Source organism: Delphinapterus leucas, chromosome 20 (genome assembly GCF_059928025.1).
Source record: "Delphinapterus leucas isolate spDelLeu-1000000601 "Yukka" chromosome 20, BTC_Dleu_Yukka2, whole genome shotgun sequence".
Classification (NCBI taxonomy): Eukaryota; Metazoa; Chordata; class Mammalia; order Artiodactyla; family Monodontidae; genus Delphinapterus; species Delphinapterus leucas.
This window is the reverse complement of record NC_143148.1, coordinates 45,837,270-45,860,466: the sequence shown is the minus strand read 5'-3', so window position 1 is coordinate 45,860,466 and position 23,197 is coordinate 45,837,270. Positions and strand designations below refer to the sequence as shown.

At 36.4% G+C, this 23,197-nt stretch overlaps 1 long non-coding RNA gene across 1 annotated transcript in view; it reads right to left on the bottom strand.

The window, feature by feature from the left end:
* Positions 1 to 1,102: 1,102 nt before the first annotated feature.
* Positions 1,103 to 23,197, bottom strand: part of LOC111179566 (uncharacterized) — a 139,228-nt gene continuing 117,133 nt past the window's right edge. The window contains exon 4 of the long non-coding RNA XR_016391018.1: positions 1,103 to 22,902. This is a non-coding gene — a long non-coding RNA (uncharacterized LOC111179566). The remainder of the gene's footprint in view (positions 22,903 to 23,197) is intronic.

Below are 23,197 nucleotides of genomic sequence, written 5' to 3'. Positions count from 1 at the left end.
ATTCACTTTGTTATAAAGCAGAAACTAACACACTGTTGTAAAGGAATTATACTCCAGTAAAGATGTTAAAAAAATATTCTATATCCAAAAAAATTATCTTAAAAAATGAAAGCAAAATAAATACATTTTTAGAAAAACTGAAATTGAGAGAACCTATTATCAGCAGAGCTGTATTACAAGTAATTCTAAAGGAAATTCTACAGGCTGAGGAAATTTAGATGGAAACGTAGATATATAGCAAGAAATGATGAGAACAAGAAATAGAAAATATTTGGGTAAACTTAAAGGAGTATATTTTTCCATCAATCTGACTACCTGATGAAAATATAACATTGAACTATGAATTAATATATACAGATATACTATATATGAAATTGGTATCACAAAGGAAAAGATGGTAAATGAAAGTCAACTGTTGCATGGCTCTACTTTTCAACAACAGCTTCACTGAGATATAATTCAGGTTATATTCACCCATTTCACCCATTTAAAGCATACAATTCAGTGGCTTTAATTATATTCACAGTAGGTGGCAAAGACATTTTAAACAACATGCAGTTGTTTTCATTGCCATGATGTAAACAGGTGCTCCAGTTTACCTCTCCAAATCTTCCCCCAAACTGGCCTGGGGAACATGGATTATTTATTGGATATAATTTATGTTTAAAAATTTAATTCTAATTCAATCCAGTCCCTTAAACCTAAATTCAAAAATTTAGAAATTTAGAATTGTAAAAATGTTAACATGAAAACACAGTAATGGATAGAATGATTGAAGTTTCTATAATAAGGACCTATACAGGAAGAATTAATATGCGTAAAAAATTCCCAACTAAATGGAATTTTTGAAATGTTCATAGTTTGAATCTCATCACCAACCTGAATGAACACTACTTGCTGAGAGCATTACAAATGGGAACTAGATAGATACAGGTCCTAGTTTCTATATTAGACAATATTCTACTAGATGGTAACTTGGCAATCAAAGAAGAGATATGGGTGGTGCATTAAAGGTGCTCAAATATGATGATTGTTTATCAAATACATTTTTATTTAGAAGGAGACAGCAATGCATAGTGCAGTGTTTCTCAAATGTCAGAAATATATGGAGCTTTAAAAATGAAATCTCACAGAATCTCAATGCTATATTACTTAAGTATGTACAAACATAAAATCATAAATTAGGTATAATGCATTTTCTTAAGCTCCTATAACAATAAAACTAAAGCAAATTTACAAATTAAAACAATGAAAACCCAATAACGTATAAATAAAAGTAATTGAATGGTAAGTTATTTTGTTTTACTAAAACTAAATTGCTATCATTGGATTTAATATAAGGTGATTTTTCTTCAGTCTGGTTCTACATTTAATGTGTTTCTGTAGTTTAAAATTTTAATGTTACTAATGTGGACCCTGTCTCTTTACAGAAGTAAAAATTTATGCTGTATAAAACAGCCTTAATGCTTGCTGAGTTGCATACTAAAGTGTTCTGTACTTTAATATATGTAAGTTAAACCTTAATATTTTTTCACCATTTAAAGGCTTTGTTTGACAGTATACTATGATCAGATTTATATTTAACCAACACCTGGCCATAAACAATCTTTGAGTGCCTATTTTAACAAGGTATCATTGTTAACATTGTAGAGCTATCTTTTACTTGAAGATATGTTTAAATATTCTTGTGATTTAAGTGTGCACTAAGCAATCTGATTAATGGGATTCAGAACAGGGTTTTAAACACTGTAGAATTATTTAAAGGAGGTACATACAAAGATACGGTCTGTGCGATACAACAGCGATTTCAAATTCAGTATAAAACCAACTTCTGCAATGTATGTTCTTTAGGGTTCATGGCATCTTTACATTCATGCTGTTATGAATCAATCCTCTTTGAACCAGTATGACTCCTTCATTTTAAGATTGTACCATAACATTTTTTTTTGCATTCACTAGCCATTATGTGAGAGAAAACACAAATATAAATAATTGCTCTGAAATCACAAGTCAGTACTTTGTTATAGGAGGTCATTAAGATTATTTACAATATCATTATATTAAATATTTATAATCAATACAATGAAAGCACAATATAGAACTGTCAGAGAATATTCTTTTCTATAGCACTTACCACCTTCTAACATATTATATACATTATGTCTTTGTTTATTGTCTATATCCCCCATTCTCACAAGAATGTAAACTCTTAGAGGAGCAACATTTTGTTTTCTTTCCTCCATAATGTACATCAAGTGCCTAGAATAACATCCAACACGTAATTAGCACTCAGTAAATACTTGGAAGAATAAAAAACTTGTCAAAAGATGACATCTGGGACACCCCAACCTTTTAGGATTCCCAGACTGAGAAATATTGGCATGGAGGAAAAAGCATTGGCTTAGGAGCCAGATAGACCTGAGTTTGAATCTATTTCTTAGCTATTAACTCTCATTCTGCTACTTACTAGCTTTAAGTAACTTTGGGTAAGTTACTTAAATTCAGGGGATCTGTGTTTTCTTCCCCATGGTAAAATGTAAAGTCTGTTAAAATATTAATAAACGGCTAATACATAAAGTAAATAAAATATCAGCATATATGGAGATCATCATTATTACTATTAGAGATGTCACAGAAAAAAGATTTAATCAAATAAAACTAAACTTTTCCATATTATCATGATTTCCCCTTCCTTAGTTCATCTTATTTATAAAAAGGTAAAATAGGAAACAGGCTTGGAATAAATTAAAAGGTAAAAAGGAACAAGATGCAAAACTTCCACTAAAACAACTGCATGAAAATACAAGATGTTTTCAAAGCAATCATTTGTCAGACGTTGAAAGAGCTTGGCTATAATAGGGCTGTAAAATAAGCCAAAAACAACAAAACAACATGAAAACAGATAGATAATATACACAAAATAAAGATCATGTTGTGACTTCAGCTGCACATGAGTAGTTTTTGTCCCCCAGCATTCATATACACTTAATCTACCCACCTTCGTCCTACATGCAAGATCTACTTGGCTCATCAGGAACTTTAACCCTCAGGCCAACCCTGAAGAAAGAATTAACCTACTGATTGAACCCTTAGGCAGTGTGCATGGCCAGAAAGCCATGAGTATTTGAGAAATACACTGAGGTGATCTCAGCATTTTACTGCAGTATCCCACAACCACTGAAGGAAGAGGTTAAAAGTGATGTACTATATTAAGAAAAAGCAGTGTAAATTTATTCCTTGGTTTAAGTTTTGCTGCCAAACGGAATTCTCAAAATACTTTAGACGTGCAAATGGATTTAAGATCTGTATCAGGAAAAAATTATTTATGTATAAAGGGAGGATACATAACACTTAGTTTTAGGCAAGGGACATATCATTAGTATTCACAGTTCAGCACACAAAAAAGCAATTTTGAATGCTAATTTCAGTCTTAACCCAAACCATGTTATAACAATGCAAATAGAAACTGGTAGGTTAAAATGGGTTTGCACACCAACATCCTTAATAACGCTAAAAACTGGCTGAATGTGAAATACACCCCTGAGAATAACTTGGGTGTTAACAGCCAGGGTGTAGTTGAAAAGGTCATTGTTGGCCCTTCCTCAAGCAGCACCTCAGAAACAGCCTTGATCTCTGACGGTGGCTGTTCAACCACAGCTCAACAACACCCCCATACACACCAAGAGGCCATGTGGGTCCCACCTGCCCTGTAGAGAGATTCCACCACAGGGCAGGGATGGCAGAGGCTGGGGGCAGAGTGATCTGCTGTGAAGGATAAAGTGGACTTGCACCTGAGGCTGTGTCTGAGTGGAGCTATGAGTAACCGCACAGGCAACACACCAGATTTCTATCTGTGGCCAACACAAGGTGAGAGACCACATTGGACCTCCTTGTTTCAGCACTACCCTCCTCTGGAGCAAGGGTCTTGGTGCCAGGGAAGAGAGCCAGCTTGGCCCAACCCGTAGGGATTCTGCTTCAGCAATTTGGGATTAGACCTCACCCTTGATGGGGCGGTGATGGCCACTGCGCAGAGGGGAAGTCCTGTCTTACACCTGGCTTCAGCTCTAGCCCTTCCATCTCTAGCTCCATCCCCGACCAAGGTGAGAGCTGTCAGCACACCCTGAGGAAAGATGTGACTTGCATCCACATCAGATCCAGCTTCCCCACCATAGGCATTAGGCACACACAGTCTGTATAGGGATACTCTCACACAAGATCACCCGTTCAAGACCACAATAGATAGCTGTTTCCCCTAAATTCACAGAAGCTGAGAAAGTTAGGCAAAATAAAAGGGCAGAGGAACTACTTTCAATTGAAAGGGCAAGAGAAAATACCTGAATAAATAATGAAACAGAATAAACAATTTACCAGTTAAAGAATTCAAAGCATTGGTAAAAAAAAAATGTTAACTGAATAGAGAAAACAATTGATGTACATGCTGAACACTTAACAAGGAACAGAAAATATTAAAGACCTAATCAGAAATGAAGAATTCAATAGCTGAAATAAACAACACACTAGAAGGAATGAATAGCAGACTAAGTGATAGAGAAGAATGTGTAAGTGATCTGGAAGACAGAATAATGGAAACCACCCAATCAGAACAGCAAAAAGAAACACAAATTAAAAAAAATGAAAACAATTTAAGAGATCTCTGGGATAATATTAAGCATACCAACATTTGCATTATAGGGGCCTCAGAAAGAGAAGAGAGAGAGAAGTGGAACAAAAAATGTATTTGAGAAAATTATGGCTGAAATGTTCTCAAAACTGAAGAAAGAAACAGATATCCAGATATGGAAGCACAGAAGGTCCAAAAAAAAGATAAACTCAAACAGATCCATACCAAGGCATATCATAATTAAAATGGCAAAGTTAAAGATAAAGAGAGAATTCTAAAGGCAGCAAGAGAAAAACAAAGAGTCATAAACAAAGGAATCCCCATAAGTCTATCAGCTGATTTCTCTGCAGAAACTTTTCAGGACAGAAAGGAGTGGCAAGATATATTCAAAGTGCTGAAAGGGAAAAACCTGCAACCTAGGATTCGCTACCCAGCAAGATTATCATTTAGAAAAGAAGAAAAGATAAACAACTTCCCTGAGAAGCAAAAACTAGGAGTTCATCAATGCTAAACCTACACTAAAAGGAATGTTAAAGGGTCTTCTCTAAGCGGAAAAGAAGTAAGAATCTATAAGGGATATTCCCATTAGGAATGGCAAATATATAGTAAGCACTGAGATCCAACCACTTAAATAACCCAGTATGAAGATTAAAAGACAAAAAATAGTAAAAGCAAGTATAACTATGATAAATAGTTAAGGGATAGCATGAAGATGTAATATATGACATAGAAAACACAAAAAGGGGAGGTAGTAAAAAATATAGATCTTTTAGAATGTGTTTGAACTACCAGTTTAAGACAAGTAGATATAGGTCAACATATATGAACCCCATGGTAACCACAAATCAAAAACCTACAACAAATACACAAAAACCAAAAAGAAAGGAACACAAACATACTACTAAAGAAAATCATCAAACCACAAGGGAATAAACAAAAAGAAGAAGAAATAAACAGAGAACTACAAAAACAACTAGAAAACAAGTAATATAATGGCAAAGTATACACCTATCAATAATGACTTTATTTGTTTTTCTCAACTTTGTTTTATATTTTAACATCTTTATTGGAGTATAATTGCTTTACAATGTTGTGTTAGTTTCTGCTGTATAAAAAAGTGAATCAGCTATATGTATACATATATCCCCATAACCCCTCCCTCTTGTGTCTCCCTCCCACCCTCCCTATCCCACCCCTCTAGGTGGTCACAAAGCACAGAGTTGATCTCCCTGTGCTATGTGGCTGCTTCCCATTAGGTATCTATTTTACATTTGGTAGTGTATATATGTCCATGCCACTCTCTCACTTTGTCCCAGTTTACCCTTCCCCCTCCCTGTGTCCTCAAGCCCATTCTCTACATCTACGTCTTTTTTCCTGTCCTGCACCTGGGTTCTTCAGAACCATTTTTTTTTTTTTTTAGATTCCATATATATGTGTTAGCATACGGTATTTGTTTTTCTCTTTCTGACTTACTTCACTCTGTATGGCAGACTCTAGGTCCATCGTCCACCTCACTACAAAAAACTCAATTTAATTTCTTTTCATGGCTGAGTAATATTCCATTGTATATATGTGCCACATCTTCTTTATCCATTCATCTGTCGATGGACACTTAGGTTGCTTCCATGTCCTGGCTATTGTAAATAGAGCTCCAATGAACATTGTGGTACATGACTTTTTTGAATTATGGTTTTCTCAGGGTATATGCCCAGTAGTGGGATTGCTGGGTCGTATGGTAGTTCTATTTTTAGTTTTCTAAGGAACCTCCATACTGTTCTCCATAGTGACTGTATCAATCTACATTCCCAGCAACAGTGCAGGAAGGTTCCCTTTTCTCCACACCCTCTCCAGCATCTGCTGTTTGTAGCTTTTCTGATGATGGGCATCCTAACTGGTGTGAGGTGATACCTCATTGTAGTTTTGATTTGCATTTCTCTAATAATTAGTGATGTTGAGCATCCTTTCATGTGTTTGTTGGCAATCTGTATATCTTCTTTGGGGAAATGTCTATCTGGGTCTTCTGCCCATGTTTGGATTGGGTTGTTTGTTTTTTTGATATTGAGCTACAAGAGCTGCTTGTATAATTTTGGAGATTAATCCTCTGTCAGTTGCTTCATTGGCAAATATTTTCTCCCATTCTGAGGGTTGTCTTTTCATCTTGTTGTTTATTTTTGTTTTTATTTCCATTTCTCTAGGAGGTGGGTCAAAAAGGACCTTGCTGGGATTTATGCCATAGAGTGTTCTGCCTATGTTTTCCTTGAAGAGTTTTATAGTGTCTGGCCTTACATTTAGGTCTTAAATCCATTTTGAGTTTATCTTTGTGTATGGTGTTACGGAGTGTTCTAATTGCATTCTTTTACATGTAGCTGTGCAGTTTTCCCAGCACCACTTATTGAAGAGGCTGTCTTTTCTCCATTGTATATTCTTGCCTCCTTTATCAAAAATAAGGTGACCATATGTGTGCGGGTTTATCTGTGGGCTTTCTGTCCTGTTCCATTGATCTATATTTCTGTTTTTGTGCCAGTACCATACTGTCTTGATTACAGTAGCTTTGTAGTATAGTCTGAAGTCAGGGACCCTGATTCCTCCAGTTCCATTTTTCTTACTCAAGATTCCCTTGGCTATTCGGGGTCTTCTGTGTTTCGATACAAATTGGGAAGTTTTTGGTTCTAGTTCTGTGAAAAATGCCATTGGTAGTTTGATAGCAATTGTATTGAATCTGTGGATTGCTTTGGGTAGTATAGTCATTTTCACAATGTTGATCCTTCTAATCCAAGAACATGGTATATCTCTCCATCTGTTGGTATCATCTTAAATTTCTTTCATCAATGTCTTATAGTTTTCTGAATACAGGCCTTTTGTCTCCTTAGGTAGGTTTATTCCTAGGTATTTTATTCTTTTGTTGCAGTGGTAAATGGGAGTGTTTCCTTAATTTCTCTTTCAGATTTTTCATCATTAGTGTACAGGAATGCAACAGGTTTCTGTGCATTAATTTTATATCCTGCTACTTTACCAAATTCATTGATTAGCTCTAGTAGTTTTCTGGTAGCATCTTTAGGATTCTCTATGTATAATATCATGGCATCTGCAAACAGTGACAGTTTTACTTCTCCTTTTCCAATTTGGATTCCTTTTATTTCTTTTTGTTCTCTGATTGCCGTGGCCAAAACTTCCAGAACTATGTTGAGTAAGAGTGGTGAGAGTGGGCAACCTTGTCTTGTTCCTGATCTTAGTGGAAATGGTTTCAGTTTTTCACCATTGAGAACGATGTTGGCTGTGGGTTTGTCACGTATGGCCTTTATTATGTTGAGGTTAGTTCCCTCTATGCCTTTTCTGGAGGGTTTTTATCATAAGTGGGTGTTGAATTTTGCCGAAAGCTTTTTCTGTATCTATTGAGATGATCATATGGTTTTTCTCCTTCAATTTGTTAATATGGTGTATCACATTGATTGATTTGCATATACTAAAGAATACTTGCATTCATGGGAGAAACCCCACTTGATCATGGTATATGATATTTTTAATGTGTTGTTGGATTCTGTTTGCTAGTATTTTGTTGAGGATTTTTGCATCTATGTTCATCAGAGATATTGGCCTGTAGTTTTCTTTTTTTGTCACATCTTTGTCTGGTTTTGGTATCAGGGTGATGGTGGCCTCGTAGAATGAGTTTGGGAGTGTTCCTCCCTCTGCTATATTTTGAAGAGTTTGAGAAGGATAGGTGTTAGCTCTTCTTTAAATGTTTGATAGAATTCGCCTGTGAAGCCATCTGGTCCTGGGCTTTTGTTTGTTGGAAGATTTTTAATCACAGTTTCATTTTCAGTGCTTGTGATTGGTCTGTTCATATTTTCTGTTTCTTCCTAGTTCAGTCTTGGAAGGTTGTGCTTTTCTAAGAATTTGTCCATTTTCTTCCAGGTTTTCCATTTTATTGGCATATAGTTGCTTGTAGTAATCTCCCATGATCTTTTGTATTTCTGCAGTGTCAGTTGTTACCTCTCCGTTTTCATTTCTAATCCTGTTGATTTGAGTGTTCTCCCTTTTTTTATTCATGAGTCTGGCTAATGGTCTATCAATTTTGCTTACCTTCTCAAAGAACCAGCTTTTAGTTTTATTGATCTTTGCTATTGTGTCCTTCATTTCTTTTTCATGTATTTCTGATCTGATTTTTATGAGCAATCCGACAAGAAAAAGAAATGAAAGACATCTAAATTGAGGGGAAAAAATAAAACTCTCACTATTTGCAGATAACATGATACTTTATATAGAAAACCCTAAAGTCTCCACCCCAAAACTATTAGAACTAATAAATGAATTCAGCAAAGTTGCAGGATATAAGATTAATATACAAAAATATGTTGCTTTTCTATATATGAATAATGAACTATCAGAAAGAGAAAGTTTAAGAAAAGTCCCATTTAAAATCATGTCAAAAAGAATAAAATGCCTAGGAATAATTTTTTTTTAAATTAATTTATTTTTGGCTGCATTGGGTCTTCATTGCTGTGCATGGGCGTTCTCTAGTTGCGATTCGCAGGGGCTACTCTTTGTTGCGGTGCACAGGCTTCTCATTGTGGTGGCTTCTCTTATTGTGGAACATGGGTTATAGGCATGCAGGTTTCAGTAGCTGTGGCACGCAGGCTCAGTAGTTGTGGCTCTCGGGCTCTATAGAGCACAGGCTCAGTAGTTGTGGCACATGGGCTTAGTTGTTCCGCAGCATGTGGGATCTTCCCAGACCAGGGCTGAAACCCATGTACCTTGCATTGGCAGGTAGATTCTTAACCACTGTGCCACCAGGGAAGTCCCATCTAGGAAGAAACTTAATTAAGGAGGTGAAAGACCTTTATGCTGAAAACTATAGAACACTGATGAAGGAAATTGAAAATGAAATGGAAAAAGAAATGGAAAGATATTTCATGCTCTTGGATTGGAAGAATTGATATTGTTAAAATAGCCATACTAACCAAAGCAACAGACTTAATGCAATCCTTATCATAACACCCATGACATATTTCACAGAACTAGAAAAAATAACACCAAAATTCATGTGGAACCAAGCAAAAGACCCTGAATTGCCAAAGCAATCATGAAATAAAAGAACAGAGCTGGAGGTATCATGCTCCCTGTCTTCAAACTACTGTACAAAGCTACAGTAATCAAAAACAGCAAAGTACTGGCACAAAAACAGACACAAAGATCAATGGAACAGAATAGAAGGCCCATAAATAAGCCCACACACCTATGGTCAATTAATCTATGATAAACAGGCAAGACTATGAAAATGGAGAAAAGATAGTCTCTTCAATAAGTGGTGCTGGGAAAACTGGAAAGCTATACGTAAAACAATGCAATTAGAACATTTCCTCACACCCTGTAAAAGAAAACTCAAATGGATTAAAGGCCTTAATGTAAGACCTGTAACCATGAAACTCCTAGAAGAGAACAAAGGCAGAATATTCCTTGACATAAATGACATAAATCATAGCAATACTTTTTGGGATCTGTCTGTAAAAGCAAAGGAAAAATAAACAAATGGGACCTAATTAAACTTAAAAGCTGTTGCACAGCAAAGGAAACCATAGACAAAATGAAAAGACAACCTACGGACTGGGAGAAAATATTTTCAAATGATGCAGCTGACAAGGGCTTAATTTCCAAAATATACAAACAGCTCATACAACTCAATAACAAAAAAAAGAGAAATAACCCAATCAAAAAATATGAAGAAGATCTAAAGAGACATTTCTCCAGAGAAGACATACAGATGGCCAACAGGCACGTGAAAAGATGCTCAACATCACTAATTATTAGAGAAATGTAAATCACATCACTAATTATTAGAGAAATGCAAATCAAAACCACAATGAAGTATCACCTTGCATATATCAGAATGGCTATCATCAAAAAGTCTACAAATAAACATTAGTGAGGATGTGGAGAAAAGGGAACCCTTGTGCATTTAGGTGAGAGTGTGAATCAGTGCAGCCACTATGGAAAACAGTATTGAGGGTCCACAAAAAACTAAAAGTAGAACTACCATATGACCTAGCAATTCCACTCCTGGGTATATATCCAGAAAATATGAAAACACTGATTCAAAAAGATGTATGCACCCAATGTTCACAGAAGCAGTATTTACAGTAGTAAAGATATGGAAGCAACTCAAGCATCCATCAATAGAAGAATGGATAAAGAAGACGTGGTATATATACACAATGGAATATTACTCAGCCATAAAAAAGAATGAAATTCTGCCATTTGTAGTAATGTGAATAGACCTAGAGAATATTCTGCTTAGTGAAATAAATCAGAGAAAGAAAAATACTGTATGATATCACTTATATGTGGAACTAAAAAATAATACAAATGATGGTATACAGCAAAACAGGAACAGACTCACTGATATAGAAAACAAATTAGTGGTTACCAGTGGGGAGAGGGAAGCAGGGAGGGGCACACTAAGGGTGCAGGATTAAGAGAAACAAACTACTATATATAAAATCCTTAGGGACTTCCCTGGTTGCGCAGTGGTTAAGAATCCACCTGCCAATGCAGGGGACACAGGTTCGAGCCCTGGTTTGGGAAGATCCCACATGCCACAGAACAACTAAGCCAGTGTGACACAACTACTAAGCCTGCGCTATAGCGCCTGTGAGCCACAACTACGGAAGCCCGCATGCCTAGAGCCCGTGCTCTGCAACAAGAGAAGCCACACTATGAGACGCCCGTGCACCACAACGAAGAGTAGCCCCCATTCGCCGCAACTAGAGAAAGCCCATGCACATCAATGGAGAACCAATGCAGCCAAAAAATATATAAATAAATAGAAATAAAATAAAACACATAAGCAACAAGAATACATTCTATAACATAGGGAATTATAGCCATTATCTTGTAATAACCTTTAATGGAGTATAAACTATAAAAATACTGAATCTCTATGCTGTACACCTGAAACTAATATAATATTGTAAATCAACTATACTTCAATTAAACAAGAGAAATAGGACTTCCCTCATGGTGCAGTGGTTAAGAATATGCCTGCCAATGCAGGGGACACGGGCTTGAGCCCTGGTCTGGGAAGATCCCACACACCATGGAGCAACAAAGCCTGTGTGCCACAACTACTGAGCCTGCACTCTAGAGCCCACGAACCACAACTACTGAGCCCACGTGCCACAACTACTGAAGCCTGCGCACCTAGAGCCCATGCTCCACAACAAGAGAGGCTACCGCAATGAGAAGCCCGTGCACCAAGACAAAGAGTAGCCTCCTCTCGCCGCAACTAGAGAAGAAGCCCATGCACAGCAACGAAGACCCAATGCAGCCACACACACAAAAAAATTAATTAATAAAAATAAATAATAAAAAACCTTTTATGTATTCCTAGTGTGGAATTCTATGTAGTTGTTAAAAATGAAACAGATATGTAGACATAAACAAGAAAATAATCTAATGATTTGCTATTGCATAAAAAATGCAAGATGCTGAAAAATAAGTAGGATCCCATTTTTGTTCAACATTTTGCTTATGTAGTTGTACATACATAGAAAACTTGAATATTCAGGAAGCTGTCAACAATGGTTACCTCTCAGAGAGTGGCAATGAGGATAGCAGGGATGGGGTATACTTTATTTTTTCACATATCTATAAGCCTCATTGTCTTACAACAATAATTTGTTAATTTCTAAGTAAATAATAAACATTCAGTTTTGGAAAAAGGCAATGCGAACAATGTAAATACATAGACTTGGTGGCTATAGAAAAGCTACTTTATACGTCAGTTTAAACATTTTGAATATTTTTTATGTTTATAAGTTTGTGACTTCTGGGTTCACAGTGGAAAAACAGTATGAGATGCCTTTTCCAAATTGAAATGACTAAAAGGAATACTCTAAAATAAAGGAAACTAACAATGAGATAAACATTGATACCACATCTCAACGCTTCTCTGTTTATATGTCTTTTGCTCTATGTTATGGGGGGTTTCCTTTCACATTACTAATTCAGTCAGTGTCATGTCATTTAATCAATTCTATCGAATTTTCTGTTTTGAGTGTCATGCTTTTTAACCTTTAAGAATTCTTTCCTGTATACAGCAGAAACTAACACACCATTGTAAAGCAATTATACTCCAATAAAGATGTTAAAAAAAAAAAAAAGAATTCTTTCCTGCTCTGATTTCTCCTTTGCATGAAAGCTTCTCTCAGTGAATTTAAAAAGTCAAACTACGGGGCTTCCCTGGTGGCGCAGTGGTTGAGAGTCCGCCTGCCAATGCAGGGGACACGGGTTCGTGCCCCGGTCTGGGAAGATCCCACATGCTGCGGAGCGGCTAGGCCCGTAAGCCATGGCCGCTGAACCTGCATGTCCGGAGCCTGTGCTCCGCAACGGTAGAGGCTACAACAGTGAGAGGACCGCGTACCGCAAAAAAAAAAAACAGTTTTTTTTAAAAAATTTTTCTTGGAGTATAGTTGCTAACACAATATTGTGTTAGTTTCTACTGTACAGCAAAGTGAATCAGCTATATGTATACATATATCCCCTCTTTTTTGTATTTCCTTCCCATTTAGGTCACCACAGAGCACTGAGTAGAGTTCCCTGTGCTATACGGTAGGTTCTCATTAGTTATCTATTTTATACACAGTATCAGTAGTGTATATATGTCAATCTCAATCTCTCAATTCATCCCATCCACCCCCCCTTCCCCCTTGGTATCCATACGTTTGTTTGTTCTCTACATCTGTGTCTCTATTTCTGCTTTGTAAATAAGATCGTCTATACCAATTTTTTCAGACTCTACACATGTGTTAATATATGATATTTGTTTTTCTCTTTCTGACTTACTTCACTCTGTATGACAGTCTCTAGGTCCATCCACATCTCTACAAATGACCCAATTTCATTCATTTTTATGGCTGAGTAATATTGCATTGTATATATGTACCACATCTTTATCTTTTCCTCTGCTGATGGACATTTAGGTTGCTTCAAACTACAGTTTTAAAAGTTTGTGTTTATTGCATCATTTATTTCCTCTGGGGTCAATAATTCTTTTTTCTTGTTTTATTCTTTCATATTCATTTTGCTGATTTTCCTCATATTATGGTAATCTTTGTGTATTATGGTTTATAAATGAAGAACAAAGTTGTCTGTGATGAGTGGTCATCATGAATTTCTTGTACCTCTGTGTCATATGTTTATCCAGCAGGATCTCCCCGCCAATGAACTGGCTACTACCTCTGATTAGTGGAAAAGGCATGCCATAAGAGCTTATGGTCCATGAACAGGCAGCAATAGATAAAGAAAGGAATATTTTCACAGTGTTGAAGGGCACTTGTGTATGTGAGAAGCCCTTAGTATATTTTATAGAGAATCTCCTACTAGATATGAAAGGTAGTTATGGTTTAAGTGTAGGGACAAATCCCTTATTGAAGTGTCTGTATAGGAAGAAGAGGTTGCCTTAAGTTATCATGTCTCCTTAGTCTTCACCAATCTGTGACAGTTTCTCAATCTTTCCTTGTTTTCCCATGACCTTGATACTTTAGAATACTGATTAGTTATCTTATAGAACATCTCTCAATTTGACATTGTCTGAAGTTTTCTCATGATTAGACTGAGATTATACATTTTTGCCAAGGTGATGCTAAACTCAAGAGCACACAGTGAGACTGCATCATAACAGCAGGTACCCAAAGTCAAAATGTCCCAATACTTTTTTAAAAAAGATTATTTATTTATTTATTTTTGGCTGCATCAGGTCTCAGTTGCGGCATGCGGGATATTCGTTGAGGCATGTGGGATCTTTCGTTGAGGCACGCAGGCTTCTCTCTAGTTGTGGCGTGTGGGTTTTCTCTTCTCTAGTTGTGGCATGCAGTCTCCAGGGTGCCTGGGGTCTGTAGTTGTGGCACACAGGCTCCCTAGTTGAGGCACGCAAACTCAGTCGTTGTGGTGCATGGGCTTAGTTGCTCCGCGGCATGTGGGATCTTAGCTCCCTAACCAGGGATTGAACCTGCATTCCCTGCATTGGAAGGCGGATTCTTTACCACTGGACCACCAGGGAAGTTCCCCAATACTTTTAATAACTCTGAAAACTTATTAAGATGGTGTCTGCCAGGATTCCCCATAGTAAAGTTATGATTTTTAGCTTTGCAATTAATTCATATCTTGAAGGGAATATACTTTGAGATGGGATAAAACAAGCAAGTAAAGGATAAACAGTCTCTTTCTTGTCATACTTTGATACAGCAATTTTAGCATCCATGGATGATTAATGCCTGCAGTAATTATTTCTGTAGTATTTTCTATGGTGACTTTCTATTTCCATTATTCTTTCTACATTACTTATTGTGATTTTACTAAAACAAAGAGCTATCCTTTTATCCCAATTTATTTAAATTTTTAAATATCAGTGTAGTATCATGGATATTTATTTAATGCTATGAGTTATAACTCATTACTTGTATTATACATCCTAGCCACATGGGGTTTTTAAAATTACTTTTTATGGTTGATTTTGAATATGATTATGTATTGCTGAGAAAACACAATCTGAATGATATCACATTTTTGACATCTATTGAGATTTTCTTTGTGACAAAGCATGTGGGTTTTTGTAAATATTCTTTGCATGCATGACATAATGAACATTCTTTTTTGTTTCTGAAGTTTTTTCATTGTGAACTATAAAACATGTAAAAGCGCACCAAATATAATTATATGCTTAGTGAGTTATTATAAAGCAGACTCCTGTGTTATCACTATCCAGGTGAAAAAATAAAATCTTGCTAGTGACAGAAAAATATCCCAAGTGCTATGTTCCAATCATGTCTTCCCTGCTCACATGCTCACCCCCACCTGAAGAAAACCAATGCCTTGATTTTTAGGTTCTCCAGTTACCTGCTTTGCCTAATAAAAATACCATCTAAGTATGCATTACTAAAAACTATACTTTAGTGAAACAAGATATATTATGGAAACACGATTAGTCAATTAACATCACACAAAGTAAACTTCAAAACAAGGAGTATATTGCCAGAGACAAAGAAAAATATTTTCATAATGATAAAACATTCAATTCACTAGGAATGCACTGCAGTCCTAAAAGTATATGCATCAAAAAAATAAAACTTCAAAGTACATGAAACAAAAATGACAGAAATAAAGATATAAAAGTATCTACTCAAAACTGAAGATTTTAACACTCCTTCCTTAGTAATTGATGGAACAAGATGACTGAAAATCAGAAAAGATACAGATGAGAACAGCTACCAACTGGACCTATTAGAATGATGCATCTAACAATGGCAGAATATAACTTTTTTCCAAATACATATGGAACATGTGTTATCTCATTGGGTTTTAATTTCCATTTTCATAACTAATGAGCATAAACACACTTTCATATCTTTACTGGATACTTGGTTATTGTTGTAGATGCTTTTGGGGCTCTGCCCAATAAAGGCTCTGACTTTAGGGAACCCTACCTAGGACAGCTGCTACCAGGACTGATGATGAGAAGCATGGTCTAGGAAAGGTCCTATAGTCTGGCAGGTTGCAGTAGTGCAAATATTAAGACTTTCACTTGTGGTAAATGGGGATGTGATACAGGTGGAAGGAAATGTACCAGCCTGTGTAATTTCTCTGGCATTTCAGATCAATGATGGAGGAAGTTAAGTATTAGGACTGTGGAACTGAGTGATTATTGCTGAGCACCACTGATTTATTTAAAAAGAGAATGACAGACTTAGGTCAACTGAGCACAAATTGAAAGGTGAAATAAAAATCAGACGGCAAGCATGATTTATGACTAGGAATGTGACTTAATTATGAGTGGCAGAGCCAAAGAGAAGGTTGATTTCTCATCCCAGACAAATCTTATAAGCCAAAGTCAGGACCCTGATAGAGAAGTGGAACCCTGAGCCTTGGGCTGGGGATATTACGATTGATGCAGTTAAGAATTTGGAACACTCAGATTACCCTCAATCCTTTGGGCCTGTGGAAGGCACCCACTTCTACCTGTTAGGGGATGGGACTCCATCTTCCTTGATGACCATGCAGAGGGTTCAAATGAGGCAAGTGGCTTATAATGGTTTCCTTTCTCAGAACTTGACTTCACTTCACCTCCTGGGCACCAGAGTGATAGTAGTGTTAATTCTCAGCACGGCCCCACTGTGGAAATCTTGAGCCTGCTAAGGGAGAAGAGAGACTGAATGCCAACAGAGACTGCAGCACCTGGCTAATAAGTACTGTAGAAACCTATAGACTATCCCGGGGAGTAGATTCTGAGGCCACTGGACCAGGGAAGTGGAATACAAAGCTGTTTTTAATGGGGTAACTTTTCTATGACTCAGACTTAATGCTTTGATAAGGGTCCTTACACTTAGTTTTTAATATACTGATGGGGTAGTTCTTGGAAACCTGAAGAGTGGTAGCCCACATTAAACAAAGTAGAGATATGACAAGTGATTATATAAATTATTCAGGAAGTAATAAAAACCTCAGAGGAGTGGGTATCTTGGAGTGGACATGTTATATAAGACCAAACCCCTGCTTACTATGTACCCTGGAAGGATTTGGAAGATGACTCACTTAACCAGCATCATTGAGTAAATTAGTAGTGACTGTCCTCTGTAGGTGGGGACTTTGAAGGTGATGTGTTGCAGAAATGAAATCTCTTCTATAAATGTGAATAATATGTTCCAGAAATAGCAGAGATTATCTGGCAACAATAATTCAATTTTCTCTCTTTTGTTATCATATTAAATATATCTTTAGCATGTCATTTTATTTTTTAGGGTTTATAGTATACAACTTTAACTTATCATAGCCTACCTTCATGTAATGTTATGCCACTTCACATATAAGAACCTTTTATCATAATTCTTTCATTTCTCCATTTTCTTCAGTAGCTTTTGTGCTACTGTGTCATGGATTTTTCTTTTTTTTCTTTTTGTGGTACACGGGCCTCTCTCACTGTTGTGGCCCGTTGCAGAGCACAGGCTCCAGACGCGCAGGCTCAGTGGCCATGGCTCACGGGCCTAGCCGCTCCACGGCATGTGGGATCTTCCCGGACTGGGGCACGAACCCGTGTCCCCTGCATTGGCAGGCGGACTCTCAACCACTGCGCCACCAGGGAAGCCCTGTGTCATGGATTTTACTGTTACATGTTATAAAAACAGTATCTTGTTACTACTTTTGCCTTAAATATCAATTACCTTTAAATACACTTAAGTTAAAAAAAATTTACCAACATGATTACCATTTCGAAGGATCTTCTTCATGTGGTATAATTTTCCATTTGTCTGAAGAATTTCCTTTAATTTTTTTTTTCCTGTAGTGCATGTCTGCTAATGATGCATTATTTCAGCTTTTGTACATCTGAAAAATTTGTATTTCACTTTTGCTTTTGGAAGATATTTATGTTGTTTATAGAATTTCAGTGTAACTTTTTTTTTCTTTCAATATTTAAAGATATTACTCCACTGTCTTCTGGCTTGCATTAATTCCAACAAGAAATCTGCTGTCATTTTAGTCTTTGTCCCTCTGTACATATATCTTCTTTTCTCTAGCTACTCTTAAAATGTTCTACTTTTTACTGATTTTAAGCAATTTCATTATGATCTGCCTTAGTGTAGTTTTCTTCATGTTTCTTGTGCTTGGAGTTCATTGAGATAGTTGGAGCCATTGGCTTATAATTTTCACCAAATTTAGAAAATTTTCAGCTACTTCTTTGAACATAGTTTTTGTCCCCCTTCTATCTGTCCTTCAAGGGCTCAGTTACACATATATCAGGCCACATGAAGTTGTCCCACAACTCGCTGTTGCTCTGTCCATTATTCTTGTGTTACTTTTCTTTCTGCGTGTCATTTTGGATAGTTTCTATTTATATGTCTTAAAGTTGACTAATCCTTTCTTCTGAAATATTTAATCTGTCAATCCCTTCCTGACATGGTATTCTTCATCTCAGATATGGTAGTTTTAGTCTCTACAAGTTCAATTAGAGTATTTTTTATTTTGTCTTTCATATCCACATTTAATATGTTCCTGATTTCTTCTAAGTTCTTGAATATATGGAATTCAGTTGTGGTGGCTGTTTTGTTTTTTTTGTTTGTTTTTTTGCTTCTTCGTTTTTTAAATTTTTGGCTGCATTGGGTCTTTGTTGCTGTGCATGGGCTTTCTCTAGTTGTGTTGAGCGGGGACTATTCCTCGCTGCGGTACACAGGCCTCCCATTGTGGTGGCCTCTCCTGTTGCAGAGCATGGGCTCTAGGTGCACAGGTTGCAGTAGTTGTAGTACATGGGCTCAGTAGTTGTGGCTCGTGGGCTCCAGAGCACAGGCTCAGCAGCTGTGGCACTCGGGCCTAGCTACTCCGTGGCATGTGGGATCCTCCTGGACCAGGGCTTGAACCTGTGTCCCCTACACTGGCAGGCGGACTCCTAACCACTGCACCACAAGGGAAGCCCGTGGTGGCTGTTTTAATGTCTTCATCTACTATCTTCTGTGTCATTTTTTGTTTGATTTAGATTAATTTATCTCATTATGGGTTGCAAATATTTGTCCATAGCATTTTTTTTCACTTATTTGACATTGTCATTCCAATAGCAAAAGTTTTCAACTTTTCTAAAGTCCAATTTATCTTTTTCATTTATGGTCCAGGTTTCTTTCCCTGCTATAAAATCTTCCCTCTCTATAAAATCTTTTGCCTAGCCCAAGGTTACAAATATTTATTTTATACTTTCTTCAAGAACTTTTATAGTATTTTTTATTTTGTTTTAATACCCATTTAAAATTAACATTTATATTATAGTAAAGCATGGGTAAAGGTATTTATTTATTTGGTTACAGCATCATGTATTGAAAAGACTATTGTCTCTCCACTGGATTATCTTTGACCCTTTATCAAAAAGTTGTGTCTATTTCTGGGCTTTCTCTTTTCCTCCACTAATCTTTATGTCCATCCTTACCTCATTATCACACTGTTTTGATTACTGTGGCTCACTTTTTTCTACATCCATTAAATTCATGATTTAACAAATCTGGTGATATGGTAAGTCAAACCGATTTTAGAATGTTGACTCAACCTTTCATTTTTGGAATAAACCTGACTTGGTCATGCATTTTTTTGCATATTATTCAACTCAATTTGCTAACATTTTGTTAAAGATTTTTGTGCTTATGCTTATGAGAGTTATTGGTCTGTAGTTCTCTGCTCTTATATTGTATTTGTCTGGTTTGGGCATCAGAGTAATGCTGACTTCATAAAATCAGTTGGAAAGGGTTCCTTCCTTTTCTATTTCCTAAAAGAGGTTGTTTAGGACTGACATTATTTCTTCTTTAAATGTTGGAAGAACTTGCCAGTGAAACCATCTGGGCTGTGTTTTCTTTATAGGAAAGTATTTTTAGCTACAAATTCAATATCTTTAATAGACCTAAAACTATTCAGGTTATTTCTTCTTGAATTCTGGTAGTCTGTCTTTCAAGGAATTTTTCCATTTCAATTAGGTTATCAAATTTATTTACAAAGTTTTAATTTATTTATCCCTTGTTATCCATTTACTATCTGTCAGATCTGTAGTGATGTCCCCTCTTCTATTCAAGGTCTTGATAATCTGTCTTCACACTTTTTTTCTTATTCAGTCTGGCTATATGTTAATCAATTTTTGTATTCTTCATGAAGAACCAGCTTTTGGGTATGTTGATTTTCCCTACTTTTCTCAATTTCATTGGTTTATGTTCTTATCTTTATTATTTCCTTCCTTCCTCTTGTTTTGGGCCTAATTTGTTTCCTTAAGACACTTAGATTATCAGTTCAAAACTTTTTTGGTTTCTAAAATAAGGCATTAAAGCTTATTTCTCTGTAAGTACTTCTTTAGCTGCAGCTTACAAATTCTGTAATGTGCTTTCATTGTCATTCAATTCAAAATTTTCCTAATTTCCCTGTGACTGCCTCTGTGACTCATGTGTTTAATTTCCCAAAATTTGGGTTTGTCCAGATGTCTTTCTGTTATTGATTTTTAGTTTAGTTTGTTTGTGGTCAGAAAATATATTTTGCTTGACTTTAATAATTTTAATTTTTATTAAATGAACCAGAAAGTGGTCTATGTTTGCCAATGTTCCAAGTATACTTGAAAAAAATTGTATTTTGCTCTTATTAGGTGGTATGTTCTTATTTTATTTTCTTAAATGGTTATTAACTTTTTGAAAATAAAACTTCACAAAAAGAAGAAATATATCACATAAGGTTGGATTCAGAAATCTCATGGTTCAATGCACAAGTTGATTTTGAAAAATCTAAAAATTATTTTATAAAAAGTATTATAATGGTAAGTAGTTCTCGGTATGAACTTAATGATGTATATGTACATACAATTAATAATGACATAAGAGACCAAGCACCAGAAAATAGACGCAAGTAATGAATAAGTTACCTCTTACTCACATGCTTACCTCCTGATCTGTTCCCAGTATGATCCAATGACTCATAATCTATACTCTAGCCACACTGGTTTTATTTTAGTTCTTCCAAGCAACCATGATCTTTTCTTGTCTCAGGATTTACTGAACATATTGTTTGCATGGAGAATACTTTCTCCCTCTTTTCGTCTAACTTCTCTTCAACTTTCAGAAGTGATCTTGAATCCACTTTCCTCAGGAAGCCTTTCCTGACATGCTCCCCAAAGTTCAGATCCTCCTGGTATACATTCTCATGGCAAACGGTACCTCTCTTTCACACACCTTACTATGACTGAAACGAAAAATATAAGGCCAGATTAGTCAGTTATCAAAGATGTTATAACTTCTCAAAAGGTACAGAATCATCTTTTCAAAAAAGTTACCAAAATGAGACATGGAGTGACCAACTAAGCTGACTTAACTAAAATGTAGTTTTTATTGAATAGAATTTCTATTTTGAAGATTTCTATGAAAGCAGAATTACGTCATCAGAAGAATAATGAATGTATCAGTCTTCCATATTACATATCTAATACATCCAAGAGACTATAACTTATAAAATGTTGTACACAGCAGGGCACACACAAAACCAATCAAAATGAGATATCCCATTTCTCTGCCTACACAGATCCAGACAAATGGATAAAGTGTCTGTTTCTCTAAGACATTCCTTGCCGTAGAAAGGAAAATCCATATACAAATGGCACGTTTGGCTCAAATAACTTTTCTTTTCCAAATTGAATCTAAAAATTAATGTTTTAGAGTCTATACTTTCTTGTAAACTTTTAGGCAAAGAATTTGGGTGAAGGGAGTGAAAGGAAAATCTTCATCTTTCATAAACATTTGGAACCTTAATTTCTTTTAAATAGCATTTAATGTTACTAGGGAACACTTGTAGGAAAATATATAGAGCTTTCCTGGCAATGGAGTTGGAAGAGCTGCCTTCCCCATGTCTCTCAGGCTCACTTGGTAAATTGTGTGCAACACTTTTAGACAGACACTGGCACTCATAAATTATACAGCTCATCTGCATCTTCCAGTCATGAGACATTATGCAAAGTGACATGATTTGCATAATGGATTCCTTTTGTCGCCTCACTTGCCGCATGCTTTTAAAAAACAAAATGAAATAAAATGAAAGCATGAAAAGGTGAAAGCATCAAGTTTCCAGCCTTGCATGTCTCCTTCCCAACTACAGTATCAATTGCTTTCATTTTCTACAGGGGATTGGGGTGAAGGGGACAGAAAACAAAAATCCACACTTATAAACAAAAAAGCAAACAGCTTTCATATGAATTTCGTTTTTAATTACAATGTACCTACTTTCTTAGTGAAATTCTTCACCATAAATAATGAATCTGGGTCATGAGGAACAGCAACAAAACACTGATAGAGAGAAAGGAACTTTATGGAACTTTCTCCTTAAAAAAAAAAAAAACTTCTCCTTTGCCTGTGATATTTAGGAAAGAGGTAGCCTTCCTCCTTATGACTTGAAAAAAAAAAAGCACCAGGTATTTGCTTATTATTGGAAACAAGCATATTATGGATAAAATAAATGGTCTGGGGGAGGGTTTATTTCCCCCATAAGAACTTCTGAAGGGTTTTCCTGTTTTGAAAGATGAATGGAGAAGAAGATAGAGCTGTGCTTTGATTACTTAACAAAATATAGAATGGCTATATACTGTAAGGATGAGGCAGCACCACGTCGACTTCTATCGGCTCTACTCCAATAAGCAGGCAACGTTCCTCAGCAGTTGCTAGTTTTGCTGCGGGCTTTCCCGGCCCCCCTGCACCAGTGCGAAAAGCAGAGTGTGCCAAGCGGCTGGCGTCTGTACCCTGTGGGAAAAGTTAACTGTAATTCTTCGGCTTTTAAAATCAATTAACCCGTGTGTTAATTAACGTCAAGTCGACGGGAGGAGGAGGAGGAGAAGGGGAGGGAGGGAGGAAAGAAAAAAGCTGCAAGGGCGGATGGCAGAAGAGTTGGCACAGTGCCATCCATTCAGGGGCAACGCCACAGTTTCGTGTGATAGGAGCAGCGGGTATATGTTACGGGGGCCCTGTACGCGGGCCAGACAGTGCGGTAAAGCCAAGGGAGATTATCCAGACCCCCAGGAGCGAACAGCAAGCAGCA